Below are 15,978 nucleotides of genomic sequence, written 5' to 3'. Positions count from 1 at the left end.
CTGTGTGTAAGAGTCTGGTGTCTTGGCTCTGGGAAGGCATGCAGAGAGCTTGGGGTATGGATAGAGTTCTTGCCCCACATTTGTGTGACATTTAAGTTCTGACATTTTCTTCTCTTTAGCTACTTCATGTCATAAAATGCTTGCTGCTTTTTTAACTGTGCTGTGTTGCAACATCTGTGATATCCAGCGCAAATGAGGCATCATTTTCTGATCTGTCTTCGTCTACTCTGTTTGTAAATACATTGTGATTTCCTGCCGCTTTTAATTTCTTTCCTTCCTTTTTATTTATTCCACGTAGTCCTTGTTACAGAACTGGCCAGGTGGGGTTGCAGTTTTTGCATGGTCCAGTCCTGAGGTCCCTTTGAAAGAGTGAGAAGGTTGTTAACTCTCCATCACGTTGGCTCACTGCAGCTCCTTGGAAAGCCTTTTGGTGATGGCTTTGATATGAACTTCTGCCCACTGAGAAACTGCACTGAGACCAGTGGCATTCTTAATAGAGGTTGTAGCATCACGAGGGCAGTTCTTAGACACTTTGAGCTTGGGCCAGAATCAAGCTGGTAACCCCCAGTGAGAGGTCCTTGGTGTTCCTGAGTCATCCAGTCCCTGGATGAGCTGGCGCCTTTAGTTTAGATAAGCTAATTCATGGAGCTGCCTCATTAGGAAATGTTATGCTGTGCTGGTGTGGAGAAATGATTCCCGTGTGTTTCACTGCATGGCCTCCATTTGCAGCTTCAGCCCCAAGTTTATTTAGGTTTAAGATCAACTGGCAGTTCTGACTGCCCCTGCTTCCAACATGTCTCCCCTTCCTTTCTGCCTGAAGCCTTCACTTTATTTGAAACCTGGTTTTGTTTGAAAAACAACACGTCCTGTCCTTTATGGCAACACTTGTGTGTGCTCATTTCCCTGCATACACAATCACATGGTTCCCAGTTCCCTTCATCTCAGCCTTTTCTACAAGTTGCTGAGGACTTGTAGTTTCCTTTGGCATCAGTGAGGAGCCTCAGTAGCTTCCAAAGAAATGCTCTGTGGCCAGGGCTGCAGTGTGGAGTGTGAATCAGAGGTTTGGCTGGGGACAGAGTGTCTTTATCTTACTGGTGACACTCAAGAAGTGTTTAAGTTTGGCAGCTTTGGCCTGACTCTTGCTCCAGGCAGCACCCTGTTAGCCCTGAGCCAGTTCTGTAAGGATGGGGTTTGAAAAAACAGTTGTTCTCCATCCTTTGTGAAGTCCTCTCCGTACCGCATCAACTTTAAGACCGAAATAGTTAGAGGCTCTGTGTGCCTCTGCTGTGTATATTTTATACCTTTTGGTCTGGATCAAACCATACAGGCAATGACAGAGGACTGCAGAGCTGGGGTCTGCAGTGCATAGGCACAAGAGTACACACACCTTATTTGCCAGCCCCAAATCTGCTGCTGATGCCCCAGGGGAATCTTCTGACACTGTTGCTAGATTTATGACAAACAGCACCTGATAGATCATTGACTGCTTTGCTTTACAATGGCCTATTTAATTTGTAAGGCTCTGGAAAAAATGCTTCCTTTGAGCAATGAGATGTAACCATCCTTACTCTCTATTCAGAGAGCAATCAGAGACATCCTGTTGCAAAAATAACAAGAGGAGACCCAAACACAGCATGCCACTAAACGCCATCCATCATTCCAGCCTGCCCACATGTCCTCCTTCCCTCCTCTGACCCCTCAAGTCTTGTTTGGAAATCCAGACAGCTTGAGATGTTCGTCATACTTGGGCTGCAGTGTTAGACCCGTTGAGTGTGTTTGTGTTTTGCATTGTAACAACAGCTGATATTATTTTTCCTGCTATTAATGTCATTGACAAGGAAAAATGTCATGGGCTCAGACAAAGTTTGGACTGAAATGGCAGCAGCTTTGCCTGGTTTCCTGTTGGGTCTGATTTATTCCTATTGCTTTTTAAGGTAATGGATTTAATATTCCTGCAGGTGAGTTTACATAAATCTCTAGTATTAGCTGCAGTAGCTGAGTGAGCTTAGCCTCGACGATGACAAGTGTCCTGCTCCATTATATTGTACCAAGTGACAGTTTTGATTGCTCCACTACACAGAACTGCACACGCTCTGGTTAAAAAGCGACCAGGTTTATGAACTTCAAGTACTGCTGGAGCTGCTGTGCTAAGCACCCATAAAAAATGTAATAGTTGTACAGGAATGCTTTTTCATCTTAAAGAAAAGGTCTCGACCAGCACATTCTAAATAACCAAGTCATGGCTGTGTGGACACCTTTCAGTTCTGTCCCCACAGCATTTTGTGTCTTGCAGCTGTTTTGTATGCCAAGTCCTTTAGGGTTTAGCTGCAGGGTCTGCCAGGGAGTGGGGATGGGGTTTCTGCCTTGCTTTACCCCCAGGTTTCGTGTCCCCCGGGCTGTGAAGCACTATACAGGCAGTGTCAGGATGGTCCTGCATCAGAACCTTAGGAGAAGTCCTGCAGACTGATCTGCTCACAGCAGGGTCAGCTCTTAGGTCAGACCTGGTTGCTCCAGGCTTTATCCAGTCTGGTCTCATAACCTTCAATATGAGAATAATGCACTATAGGATTTAGTTAAATTCTCCTTACATGGAATATTTGCACTCTCAAACTTGCTTTTCCTTGCCCAGTGAAGAAGTTTAAGTCTATTAACGTGGCAGAAGGTGGCACAACACAGGTAATGCCTGGGATGCCTTTAAAGAAATAAATCTTCATGTTGTTTGGGGACTGTTTTTTCCTAGAATCCCATTAACTTCCTCACTTAGCAATGCACAAGGAGCTGTGTTCTGTATGTGAGCTTCTTATGGCCAGGGTTGGTGGTTATTGCAGTTAATGGAGGCAGTAATGCTTTTCTCCTTGTTGACATTTCAGAGTGGAATGTTGACTTTGATCGGTTTCAGCTATAAGCCAAACTCTTGAAGAATGAGACCAAAAAGACCTCCTAAGTTAGTGATGTTTCTCTTTTATTAACTGATTGTAGTTATAATTGCAACTGTGTAACTTGGACAGTCTTAAACATGTCAGACTTTCCCTATTTGTTCAAAACCACACCATGACTCTAGAGTAGTTCTATGTAAAGCTGAGTTTTCCTCTCAGTTACCTGTAGTAGAGCTTACAATTACAAGTGTACCAAAACCAGAACATGCTGAACAAATCTGTGTGCATCTTAAGGAAAAACATCCTCCTGTAATCACTGTTGATAACTCAGTGTAATTAGCTTGATTCTTTGCTTGCTAACACAAATGTGAATCCGGAAGGTTCCTACTGATGTTAGTGGAGCTCCACTGATGTAAGTGAGAAGCAATCCATCCTCGGCTTAGGCTGAAGCCTGCATTAAGCGTTTAGCCAGCCCTGCTTTAAGCCAGGAGTTTAAAACCCCCCCAAGGGTTTGGGTACAACTTTGGTTCCCATTTAAAGAGCAGCCTGTGCTTAGGCTGGCTGGGCTGCTCCCTTGGGTGGTCATTTCAGACAGGTTTCATTCGACTTAAGTTAAAACAAATAAAACAAAACCTCCATAAATCTACAGTTCTTCAAGAATAATCATTTTTAAGGGATCAGATGCTCGTTCCCTGCAGGGAAACATTCCACTATTTTGTTTAGAAAATACCTCATTTTAAAGGGACTGCCCTGAGATCTTTGTGAATGATAAAAATGTTTCTTTTTTCAGTGGGAGGCTTTCCTCTTGTTTAAACAGGGCACAATTCAAAGCAGACACCACCACGGCTGCCTTTTTTTTTTCCTTTCTCTCCTGCTTGTATTCAGGCTTTATTATTTGAAAACAAGTAAATGCATTCCTTCCCCACCACCACCCCCCTGGCTTCCCTGGGTTTTTTTTCCACCCTGTGTTTTCCAGAAGCTGTCATTGACTCTGTTTGGTAAACAAGAAATTAAGAAGGCAGCTTGATATTTCTGACATGTACAATTGCTTGTAAAAATGTACTTCTTGCCTTTGAACAACGGGATGGGTGAGGGCTTTCTGGCATGGTCACGTCATGGAGAAGTCTGTGTGTGGGGGGGGGAAGAAACCTTGAGGCTAAAACATAGTTTAATGAGAATAAAACCCACATCAAAGGATGGTCTAATGGAATGATATAATGCTTACTGTGTCACTTTCCCAAAGGGGATATGGATGACAGTACTTATATTTCAATTATCTCTTCACTGCCTGCATAGGATGTTGATTAAATGGTTCTTAGGTATTAGAGGCCTTTTGTACAATGCGCAGAAAAATGGTGATACTGCACATTATCCTCAGATCAAAATGTGTATTAGCAGGAAATTATACAGCTCTAACTACATCTCTATTTTGTTTCTTAGGGCAATAAAGAGGGTTGTTTTAATACCTCTGACATTGCATTCAGATTCGTTTCAGTTGAAACAAAGAAATTGCTAAGCTATCCAGCTAGTGCCTTCAGCTCACTCCTCCTCGGACCTAATTCTGCCACAGCTCAATGGGGACATTCCTTTGCAGGCAGCTCTGTTTGGTAAATATAAATCCCGCAGAAACACTTGACCCCTCACGCCTTGGTGCTTTTCAGCTCAGCCAAGGGGCCTTTACCACCGAATTACTTATCTGGATCTTTAATTGCACGTGGGACAGTTGATAAATCGGAGTACATTGTACATCGCCCCACGTCAGGAAACATCCCAGATGCTCATGTATAAACCAGGAGTCACGGTGCATTTGGCTAAATAGCTGCTCCATCTGCTTGTGGGGAGCACTGCGGAGAAGTGATACGGGCTCCTTAATGGAGTTGTCTTATCCTCTCATGTCAGCTCCTCGCCGGGGGGTAGAGCCCCGTGAGCTGGAGGGAACCAAGCTATTGTACACTAATCCTTCCATCTTTGTGTCCCATCTGAACGGGCCTCTTGGCCATCAGTTGTAGCCGTTGACTCTTTTCTTTTTTGACTGACTAGTGATGAGTCACTTCATTCAAAGGTGATGTTAAAGTGAGTTTTCCCCTTAAAAACTTAAAGCTTGAAGCCCAAGATCCTTTCCAGTGTTCTCCTGGTGGCTCTTCTTCCCTCGTATGTCAAACATTTCAGGTTCGTGTTTGTAAATTGTGGCTTAATGCAGTCAAAAACCCAACACTTTGTTCCCTGTGTTAGTATTGAACCTTATCTGGTTTAAGCACAACAGCATCATTATTCAACGTGTGCCAAGTGTTGTAGGAAATGTCACCGCTCAACAAGTCCATTACGGAGCTGCCTCTGATTAGAAGCTGCTAGACCCTGAGATCTGTTTACACTAAGTCATGTTAGAAGTGCATTTCTTTTGGTGAAGGACAGAGTTTATCATGTCTTATACAAGTTATAACTTACGTGTTATCAACTTCACAAGTCAGATAGAGGAGAGGTTTTTCTTACACTTTAATTAGCTGTGCTAACACAGATGCTCGCTCTCCAGTCTTTATGACCAGGAAAGCTGCATTCCTGAGGTTGAGATATGTGGGGAACCTCTTTGATATGTTTTAGTTAATATTTTTTTGCTAGGTACATAGAATCACAGGGAATATTAAATTATAAATCATGCTGTAAAGGAGCATGAGCCACAGTGGCTCACACTGCTGCCCTTGTGTGTGACAATGATTATGTTGTATTTGTGCACATTTATGGTATAAAAGGGCTTTTTTGTTTGGGTTTTAAGTGTAAAATACAACTCCAGATGCTAATTGTAGGTAAACTTCCGAATAATAATGCAGACATCCCAAAATACAACCATTCTCATCCTCTTCACCTCTCAGATGAAACATAGCACCTACTTAAGAACATGCTGTAGAGTGTTAAAATTGCACAGATCAAATCAAATGCATGCTTGCAGTGTTGCAGAGCAATCTGCAGATAGGAAGGATCTGATTTAAACTGCAGTTTGACAGGTTCATCTGTGTGATGGCTCTGCCACTTGATGGTGTGGAGAGCCTGATCCTCCTTCCACTGCAGACCACTGCTTCTTGTCCTATTGTCTGTGGCTGTAGTGAATAGCCAAACTCCTTCATCGGCGTTGCCCCTGGGGATGTATTTCAAGTCAGCGGTCTCAATGGCTGGACTATCTTTTCTCTTTTCTTGGAAGAGCAGGTTGGTAAAAACCAGGTTGGTGAAAACCAGGTGGTTGTAGTGACAGGACAAGGAGGAATGACTTCAGGCTGAAAGAGGGGAGGTTTAGATTAGATATAAGGAAACTGTTCTTCCCTGTGAGGGTGCTGAGGTGCTGGCACAGGGTGCCCAGAGAAGCTGTGGCTGCCCCATCCCTGGCAGTGTTCAAGGCCAGGTTGGACACAGGGGCTTGGAGCAAGCTGCTCTAGTGGAAGGTGTCCCTGCCTGTGGCAGGGGTTGGAACTGGTTGAACTTTAAGGTCCCTTCCAACCCAAATTATTCCATGATTCTATAAATACTCTAGAATTCCAGTTTTCTCCATCTTACTGAGGCTGAGAACTGGCTTGAGACTTCTTTGCCCCCTGCTTTCCACATGCTGGCCGAGGGCTCAGCAGAAGCACATGTTAGGTTTAATCATGCTAAATCAGAGAAAAATGTTTCTGGAGAGACCACATTATCCATCCTGTTTGTCAGCTCGTCTCTGGTTCTTAAGCAGAGGACTGAGATTTTGAAGTGAAATGAATGGCTCACTTAGCTGCCATGCTGTAAGGTCAGGTTTGTCAGGTGAAAAAGGAGGATTTAGTTTAAATACTGAGGGGGACATTTTTCAGATGCACTGTACGTTTGTCTTGTAAGCACTTTAAAGAAATATTTACATTTTCCTGTCAGCAGGGAAGCCGTGAATATTATTATTCACCCTTTCACTCCTACCTAATAGAGCCATAGAGCAAGGAGCGTGCTAAGGCTCTGCAGGGTTGCTTAGGGCTGTTATGATTAGCGTTCTGCTGTGTACAGCAAGTGTAACAAGAGCATAAACGTGTTGTAAGTATGGGTCTTTTTAATTTTTTACTTCCAGTGAAGTGATGAGACAGGTGAGAAAGCTGGGGCTGTTCGGCCAGGAGAAGAGAAGCTGCATGGAGACCTTATAGCAGCTTCCAGTATCTGAAGGGAGCTACAAGGATGCTGGAGAGGGACTCTTCATCAGGGACTGCAGTGATAGGGCAAGGGGTGATGGGTTCAAACTGAAACAGGGGAAGTTCAGGTTGGATATAAGGAAGAAGTTCTTTACTGTGAGAGTGTTGCGGCACTGGCACAGAGAAGCTGTGGCTGCCCCATCCCTGGCAGTGTTCAAGGCCAGGTTGAACAGAGCTGTGGGTGACATGGCCTAATGTGAGGCTTCCCTGCCCATGGCAGGGGGTTGGAACTGGATGATCTTAAGGTCTTTTCCCACCCAAACCATTCTGTGATTCTATGAGGCCCAAACAGAGCTTCTGCTTAATAACAAGGGGCAGCATAAGTTCTGTTTCTGTCTGAATGTGGTATTTGTGAACTGCAGGTGTCCTCAGGGCTTTGTGAGCTGTCTCATCCCAAACCTGTGGTTGCTTCAGTCTTGGTTCTCTGGGCAGACTCTGAAACCCATGAACAATGAAAGAGCATCATCTGCATGGAGTTAGACTGGTAGAAATGAGAGAGGAATAATTTTAGAGGAAAGCTCCATGAGGGTGGGACTCAATTCTCTGTTTTCAGCCAAGTCAAAATTCCTCTTGCCTCATCTTAGCACACACGTCGCGTCTTTGTGGAACTTTCAGCAGAATCGATCAAGCCCATTTTGATTTACACAGGCATAAAAAAGAGAGATGTGTCCCTTTCAAGATGAAATGATTCTTTTAAATGAGCTGTGCTTGTTTATGATAGTTTTCAAGTCCCTCGCTCTGGCAAGGGAGGCAGAACATCTGTAGCTCAGGTCTTTGAGGAGTGAGGGGAACTAATTGCCTCCAGTTTGGTTAAAATACAGCGTTGATTATGCAGTTCTACAATAGCGATACACAGCACAACAGGGCAGCTTGGGCTCCGCACATGGGTTGTGTTTTCAGTGGAGGAGAAGTGAATTGACACAGACACGGGATATTTTATCCTAGTCTGTATTTATTTGCACTGCATATATTCCTGAACAAGTACATGAGATAGCAAAGCCAGAGCTGGATTGGCAATTTAGTTCCAAATCTCAAGGTGACAACTGCATGAGGAAACCCAGGTAGCTATCCATGTTTACCCATCACTGAGCTCCACATAGGCCAAGTTCTCACTGTATGCCGTTCCTTGGGACATTTAGACATCACACAGGGAGTCCTGCCCCTTTTCCCTGCTGATGCTCCAGTTATCATTCCACATCCAGGTTAGCACTGACTGGCCTGGCTGAGCCCCATAGGCAGAGGAAAGGTATTAGGGGTGATTTCTTTCCCAAACATTTGCATTTGAAAGAGGTTTATTTGAGGTTCAGCTCTGTAAACCCTTAATCCGGAGGCACAATGCTGTGGTGTTGAAGTCCTGATTTAAGTGTGCTTAAATGCTATCCATTAACCCAGCTCATTAGGGTTTTTGGGAGCACCTACAAGTTTCATGCCTCCTCTTACCACAGGGTTTCTCCACAGCTCAGATTTTGTGTCACAAGTTGGCTTTGGAAAGTTTCCACTGTTTTCCACACTATTGTATTGTACATATGGGGGAAAGCACTGTCCCATCTGAGGTTGTCAACGTCTTTGTCACAGATAATATCAGAAACCAAATCACAAAAAGCCAGTTACAGAACCAGAAGCAGGCAGAATCGCAACAAGCGCGTTCTGGCAATCTCAAAACTTGTGGTAGTTTCATACCCAGTGAAAGGGGATTTGATCTCAAATTCGATATTTGTAGTGCATGTAGAGCCTGATCTGCCACAGCAACACGTTTTTGGGGATGACATACCAGACGCTGACAGAATGTAGATACTGCTGCTTAACTTGTGAAGACAAAGTTAAATAATTCATTAAGGAAAAACTAAGAGACTTGACAAAGCTCCCCATTTATTTGCACCTCCTAAAGGACGTCTTGTCAGTCTTCAGTGGTAAATGATAGACAAGCGTGTACTCTGATATTTGGAGTTGATGGGGAAAAATTGAATTCCCAATTAAAAGTGTAATTTAGTTTCACATTCTGGCTTTAAAATACATCATCCTTCATCCCTTGTCATGAGTCATGAACTTTCCTGCATGACTGAGAGAGAATACATGAATATCTATTAAGATCTTTCTCTGCATTTTTTTTCCCCTTAAAATAGTAGCATTTTAGCTCATTGATAGACACTGTTTAATATAATTCTGGTACTTTGCAAGATGAAACCTCAATCAGCAGGTTTTGGAGGCTTTTCACAATGTACCTGTGGAAGATGGTACCAAAAGTGAGAGCACAGATTGCTTGTGTTTACTAACGCTTCTGACTGATGCTGAATCAGATCTACATGAAAGAAATAAAGGGGGCTGGCAACATGTCCTTTCTGGTAATGCTAAAGCTATTTTTCCCTATTAATTGGGAAGAAAGATCTCTCCTGGAGACAATCTGTAATTGAAAGTTGTGGTTGAATATAAAAACACCTTGTCAGTCATGCTTTGAATCCTTAAAAACAGACATGCTGCCTCAGAACCATACTAATTATGGGTCATAATGTAGCATCATGTAAGCACTTTGATTTAAAAACTCAGATTGAAGTGTGGCTCTGGTTTTTCTATCAGGTACATCCTCAGTCTGTCTGTAGGACTCTTCTGGAGTTTAATCTAATGTCTTTTGCATAGAAAAATAGAATCATTTTAGAGAAGTCATCAGCGATGAAACTACTGATCCAGGCAATGTTATTCCAGTTTCAGTTTCCATTAGTGGTGTTGTTATTACTGTAGAACTTTTACAGCTGACAATGGTCATGAATATGGTTTTTATTACTAAATATATAAATATGCAGCCTAAAAGGATTTGTGTGGAAAGTTAACATTTAATTTCACTGTTGGTAGATTGCCATCATTCAGTTTTCTGCCATGATTACTGATTGCTTTTGAATGCTCTGTGCCTTACTTTGAGCTCAGAAGCTGAATGAGTGGGGTTTTTTTAGCTCCCATCAGAAATAATTCCAGGGAAGCTACCGTTGCTATTCAGGGCAAAATGTGCCTTTTACAGCTCATTTTATGCAGTCAGCTGAGCTGACGGCACTTGCACCAGCAGACGACCCCACTGCTGGTTTCAGGCATCTGTCCATCTGGGGAAGCAGGGCTGGAAGGCACACAAATGCACTCCAGATGTGTGCTCGAAGGAGATGATGGCCCTTCTTCCCCATTACCTAAGTCCTAGGAGCACGAAGGCTTCCACACAGTCATATGGTGCTGCAGTGCGTAATGTCCTCTGCTCGTTGTGTCTCTTCCCAGTGGGATGGGATTGCCTGGTGTAACTCCTGGGGTTGATGGTGTTCCCTGGTTTTCTTGGTGGATCTCTGGAAGCTGCTGGAGAGAGTTCAGCAGTTCTTGAGTGCTGATCTTTAATGATATAACTAAAATCTTTAACGAATCCCTTGGCTGATCCTCCTTTGGCTGAGGGAGGTGACCGAATCATAGCTCGGTACCATATGACAGCCATGATGATTGCATGCTCAGCTCCTACCCTGCGGCTGGGTTTTGGTAACTCTCAGTGTTGCCTGGCCACAGGGATTGAGAAGATGCCAAAAGAAGATGAGCAAAACTGTAACCAGCAGCTGGGGAGAATGATGGTTTTCTGCACGGGGTTAGGTGCATTTGTGCTGGGGATCTCCATGGGCATCTTCTCCTCTTGAAACAACCGTGGGCTTTTGCAGCCAAAGAGACCTTCAAAGGGATGTGACCTGCACTTCAGTTTATATAACCTCTCATTGCTGTTGGAAAATGTAAAAACATCAGGCTGAAGCTTTTGTGTGAGTTTAAGTGGCTTCTGAAGCCTTCATAGCTTACTGCTGACCTGGAAAAAATTAGGGAGAGGAGGGGGCTTCCTCCAGCAGCCTTGTACTGGCGAGTAGTCTGGGGACATTTTTAGTACCTAGAGATTCCAGAAATAATAAGCAACTTATGATGCTTCCTCCTGAAATCTGATTTTAATTATGGCTTTGGAACAGTGTTCCTGCACTGGACTCATATCTCAACCCATTGAAATGAAATTGCAGAGATGAGAATCACTCTTGTATTCTTTGTCTGCCAAATACCTTCTTCCAAGCTCCTGCTATTTTCAGCCCTGTGAGTTGAGGGTTCAGGATGCTTCTCTTCTTACTTTACTACAGATTGTTTTGACACTACATACAGACAGAATTAGCACCCAGAGTAGCAATATTGAGATTAATCCGAGCTGTCCATCTCACCTTTATTGTCTTGGCACTGTTTAGCTGCCACTGTGGAAGATGCTGAAGTCAGGGATAGCTTAGGACCATTTCTGTGGGCAGCAGCAGCAGCAGAGTGAGGGGAGGGAACATGGGCTTGAACAAAACAGAAAACTCACTAAAACCCAAAACCAGTTTTGTCTCATCAAAAACTAAGTAGAATTGCAATTTAATTAAAGGGTATGGTCTGTGCAGAGTATTTGCTGTTACTAAAAATCCCAAGCAGAGGAAAGTGAGGATGCATATCCTGCTCTTCCCACCTTCCCTCTCCCCACCAGCCCATGCCTGTAGGCAGAGGATCAGATGGTGAGGTGCAGCCTGGCTGGAGGTGCTTGGGGGCAGAGCTGGGTGCTGTGCTGTGCCCAGCCTCTGCCCTTCATCATAGTTTATTCTTCACCATCCTTGTCCTGCTCATTTCAGATCATCACCCTGTGTTCATAGAATCATACAATCATAGAACAGTTAGGGTTGGAAAGGACCTTAAGATCATCTAGTTCCAACCCCCAGCCATGGACAGGGACCAGCAGAACGGATCGCTGGCCCTGTGGTTCGAGGGACACTTGTCAATAACAATAAGATCTAACATAAAATAATCATCCAGGACTTGCAGTGTTTCAGTTCATTAAGGTATTCAGTGCATGCTGCAGCAGAGCCAAAGGGCATTGTTGTTTTGGTTGGGTTTTTTCAGTTTGCCCTTTCAGAAGTGGGTGATATTTCTATAAAAGATTTTTGACAGACAGGAGAAGACAGAATTTGTTTTATTACCTCCTGGATTAGGCTTTGAATCTCATTTTCAACTCTAAGCACTCCTGCTTCACCTGAAAAATACACAGGCAGCCTTAAATGGCCACTTACATCCAGGCTTATGCTTTTATGTAAATATGTTTTGTGTGCCAGTTCCCCATTAACACAAGGTCACAAATGAAGTTTCTCATGTATTTACATAACATCTGAACATGAATTGCAGGCAACCGCTGATGGCACGAGTGTGTCTATTCAGGATTCATATGGGCTTTGTGTCTCTCTTAGCATAGGAGCATCAGTACATTCACTGAGATGCGTTGATGCATTAGATGCTGATACAGGATTTTTCCATATTTCTAAACATGGATAGGTTTTAAGAGGGAATTTTGTCTGTCTTCTTGATTGTTTTTTTCCAAACTAAATTATCTTTAAGCTTTTTTCCCCTTTTCCATACTGTCATTTAAATTCCAGTTCAAACTGTACTTTGGCATTCGTCTTCACAAAATGCTTTGCCAAAGACAGCATAGAAAAACATGTGTAGTCATGACATTATTGATCTTTATAGACATTAAGCTTGCTGATTCTGCTGTGAAATAGGTAAAATAATGCATTCATTTTACAGATGGGCAAATGCTTTAATTTGTTTTCCCCTCTCAATGTTTCCAAGTAATGCTGTGAGTCAGTAAGTAGTATCATCCATGACTCTGGAGCCTATTAAATAAATGTATTTTATGCACATGTGTGTAGGGTCATTATATACATATAAGCACATCGTCTGTAAGTGGCAGCTGGTTTTGAATATGATGCTATTGCACATGGAGTAAAATAGGCTGGTTGCTGTGTTGTCCAGAGTCTTCATCAGTGATACAGTGAATGAGGATACACATGGATGCCTCGTGGTTGTATGTGCAGGGGATGCCTGAGTATCATCCACATGGGATTCCTTCTGCCTGCTCCCTGTCCCCCCCAGCACTTCAGCAGTCATCCCCAGCCTGACTGACAGCATCTCTCCAGACACCCCTGTGTCAGCAAAACCTTTGAGTTGAATGAAGAGAAACCTGGGTCTCTTTTCCTCTTCCAGCTCCTCCTCCTCTTGGATGCTCTCAGTGGAGTGTGACTGGGGAGGGTCTGTGTTGGGTGAGTTCTGTGGGAGTGAAACATCAACACATTTTCTTTGGATCAGGGAAGGTTTGGTTATTCACTGTTCAAGTTGAAGCTCTCTCAAAAGTTTTTACTTGAATGTGAATGTCTTTTAGCAGTAAAATTAGACAGAATTTGGCATATGCATTCGCAATATAAGAGAAGAGGAATGAGGCAGAACTACCAGTTTTTGGTTTTCCTTTAGGAGGTGTCCAATGTGGTGACATACTGGGTATTTTAGAGTTGAAATTTGAAGAGAACTCATTTGGCACTTGGAGTATTTTTCCAAAGTCTGATTTTAATCAGCCAAATAACTGAAACCAACTCCTCCCAAGAATCCATCATAAAACCTAGTTTCTTGCTCAATATGTTTGCTTTCTGAGCTAGCTCCTTGGCCAATTTTCCAATGGAAGATTGCCCTTCTTTCCCATGGGAGCGATTCCCTTAGCACAAGTGAACGCCCAAGTGAAATGAGGCTTATGTACCAGTGCCTGTCATCAGCCTGCACTTAACTGCATGGCAGGGTTTAAGGATGAAGGAAACCAGCAAAGACCCTGCAGCCACTTTTAAGCACCATGAGAGACTTCCCTGGCCTTGGGTTACCCAAGGCTGATGCTCCTCTGGTGCACACTGGACTGCTTGGTGGCACAGGGCTGTAGTGGGAGGAGCTGCGTGGCATTAGGTGATGGGACAAACCCAGTGACACTCAGCAGCTTTCTCCTGCTCTGGAATGAGATCTCCTGTGCTCCCTCACTGAGACACAGGCAGCCCAGCAAAGGAGCATGCACCAAATCAGTGAGCCTCATACTACATGTCTGAGTTTTCACAGGCTTAATGTCAGCATGGAGATATGTAATGGTCCCTGTTACTGGTCCCTTGAAGACCATAAACTAGTGGAAATCAGAATAGCCCTTAAATTGCTGTGATTTAAACCTAGGGTCAGTCTTTTCTTCTTAAAATCCTGGGAGTCACTGAAGCAGAAAGAACTGCCCCAGTGACTGAAATCTCTAAATTTTCTTCAACTATTCTCTTTCCCAGAGAGGAGTTGCTTATACTTCTCCTAGACCTTATAAACACTGCATGTTTACATGAGAGTGAGTTGAATTCTCTATCTCATGTCTCACCAAGAAAGCAAAGTCCCAATTTCTGATTGCAGTGCCTTTGTAATGCCAAGTAGTATTTTAGGGGACAGAAATAACATAGCTGAATCATTAGGTCACAGTTTGAGTTTCTGATCTCAGTTGGAGTTAGGGGCAGGCACTTGCACTTGCAAGTCAGAACAGTTAGTCTTCTAGAAGAATTCCACAGTTCCTCGATTGTTAAGGAGACACTGGAGAGAAGAGGAAAATGTGACACTTTCAGGATGCCTGAAAGTAGTACGGATCAGCTGCTTATGAAGAACAACCCACATTGACTGGATAAGCTCTGCTGAGATCGTTAGAACCATTATAGACACTAACCAACCTGCCTTTTAAAGAGGCAGAAAGGAAGAAACTGAGAAACAAAAATGTGGTTTCATCCACCAGGAACAGAGCAGCTCTTTTGGCGGTCTCAGCCATGTAACTTCTCTCTTCCCTTTTGATAAAGCCTCATTCCTTAAAGGTGCTGTTCCAGTCCATCAGTTCGATGTGAAGGCAGCACGCAACTGGTGTCAGGGCTGGCACCCCTGCTGCAGGGGAGCGACATGGGGTGACGTGATGCTGGGCTCAACCACAGAGGAGGGCTTTGCATGAAGGGCTGGTGTCTGCTGCTGCGTGCCTGGCTCATGGTGTGTAGCATTCATCTGAATTGGAGACGTGTACAGGAGTCTTCACTCTTGATTAGTGAGAAAAGTGCTTGTTGCATTAGGTCAAACTGTGTCCTCATTTATGTCTGTGAGCCCCGCGGGAGCAAACGTGGGTAGCGCGGCCTCACAGGGTCATGCTGGTCTTTTGTCACCTCGAGAGTGTGTATTGTGTAAATGTGGTGTTTACTGTCTGACTGTATTTTATTCAGGAATCAGTCAACATCGATTTGTTTAACCAAACCCAGTCAGGCTTTCACTACGGAGGGGCAACATTATGAACTACAGCATCTATAGTCAATGGCAGAGATTGTGTTTTGCTGCCTTTCTGCAATAGAGCACCACTGGCTGCAAAAACAGAGGGCTCAGCACCCTATGGCTCCTGAAAACAAACTTAACACATCTCCTTATCAATGGATAGCAATGACAAACCCTACCTCTATTCCTGATCCATCAGTAACACCAATACTGGCCGTGCTGGAGCATAAACGTGCTCTGTGCATGCTCCATAATCTAAATTCTGTTGATGGTTTTGAAAACCTGGATAAAATGATTTAATTTACTTTAACTTCAAGGCAGATCTTTGATGTGAGATTTGCTCATTTTAATTCTTCCAGGTATTTGAGATTTCCATTCCATATTGGTCCAACAAAGGTCTTAAAAATCCAAATTTAAATGGTAGGATTTTTTACTGATATAGCTCCCATAAAATTCATCCCCACCAGCAAGCTTTTCTTACGAGGGTTAGAGCAGTGCTTGCAACACATACTTCAGGGTTAGGGGGTTTGGCCAGAGGGCAGAGTGATCATAGAATACAAAGGCTTCATAGTTTTCAGTTAGACAAAACGTGTAAAGCTAAACTTGAAGCAGAGACTTCTGTTGCAAGCGCGCATATTTTCTGCTCTCATAGATGACTAGGAGTGTGTATTTAGCCACATGGGTTATTAAATACAACTCAGTTAATGGCATTTTCCTCCCTTCCAAAGGTCTCCCACACCACATTATTTCTTACTGGC

At 43.6% G+C, this 15,978-nt stretch overlaps 1 protein-coding gene across 1 annotated transcript in view; it reads left to right on the top strand.

Moving 5' to 3' along the window:
* The window catches only part of LOC134174665 (protoheme IX farnesyltransferase, mitochondrial), a 103,027-nt gene that overhangs the window by 70,631 nt on the left and 16,418 nt on the right, over positions 1-15,978 (top strand). The gene's annotated exons all lie outside the window — the stretch shown is intronic.

This window comes from Pezoporus occidentalis, unplaced genomic scaffold, assembly GCF_034315485.1.
Source record: "Pezoporus occidentalis ecotype Australia unplaced genomic scaffold, CSIRO_AGI_Poc_V1 ctg62, whole genome shotgun sequence".
NCBI lineage: Eukaryota > Metazoa > Chordata > Aves > Psittaciformes > Psittacidae > Pezoporus > Pezoporus occidentalis.
Note: the sequence above shows the minus strand (reverse complement) of the source record. Positions and strands in the feature narration are given on the sequence as shown.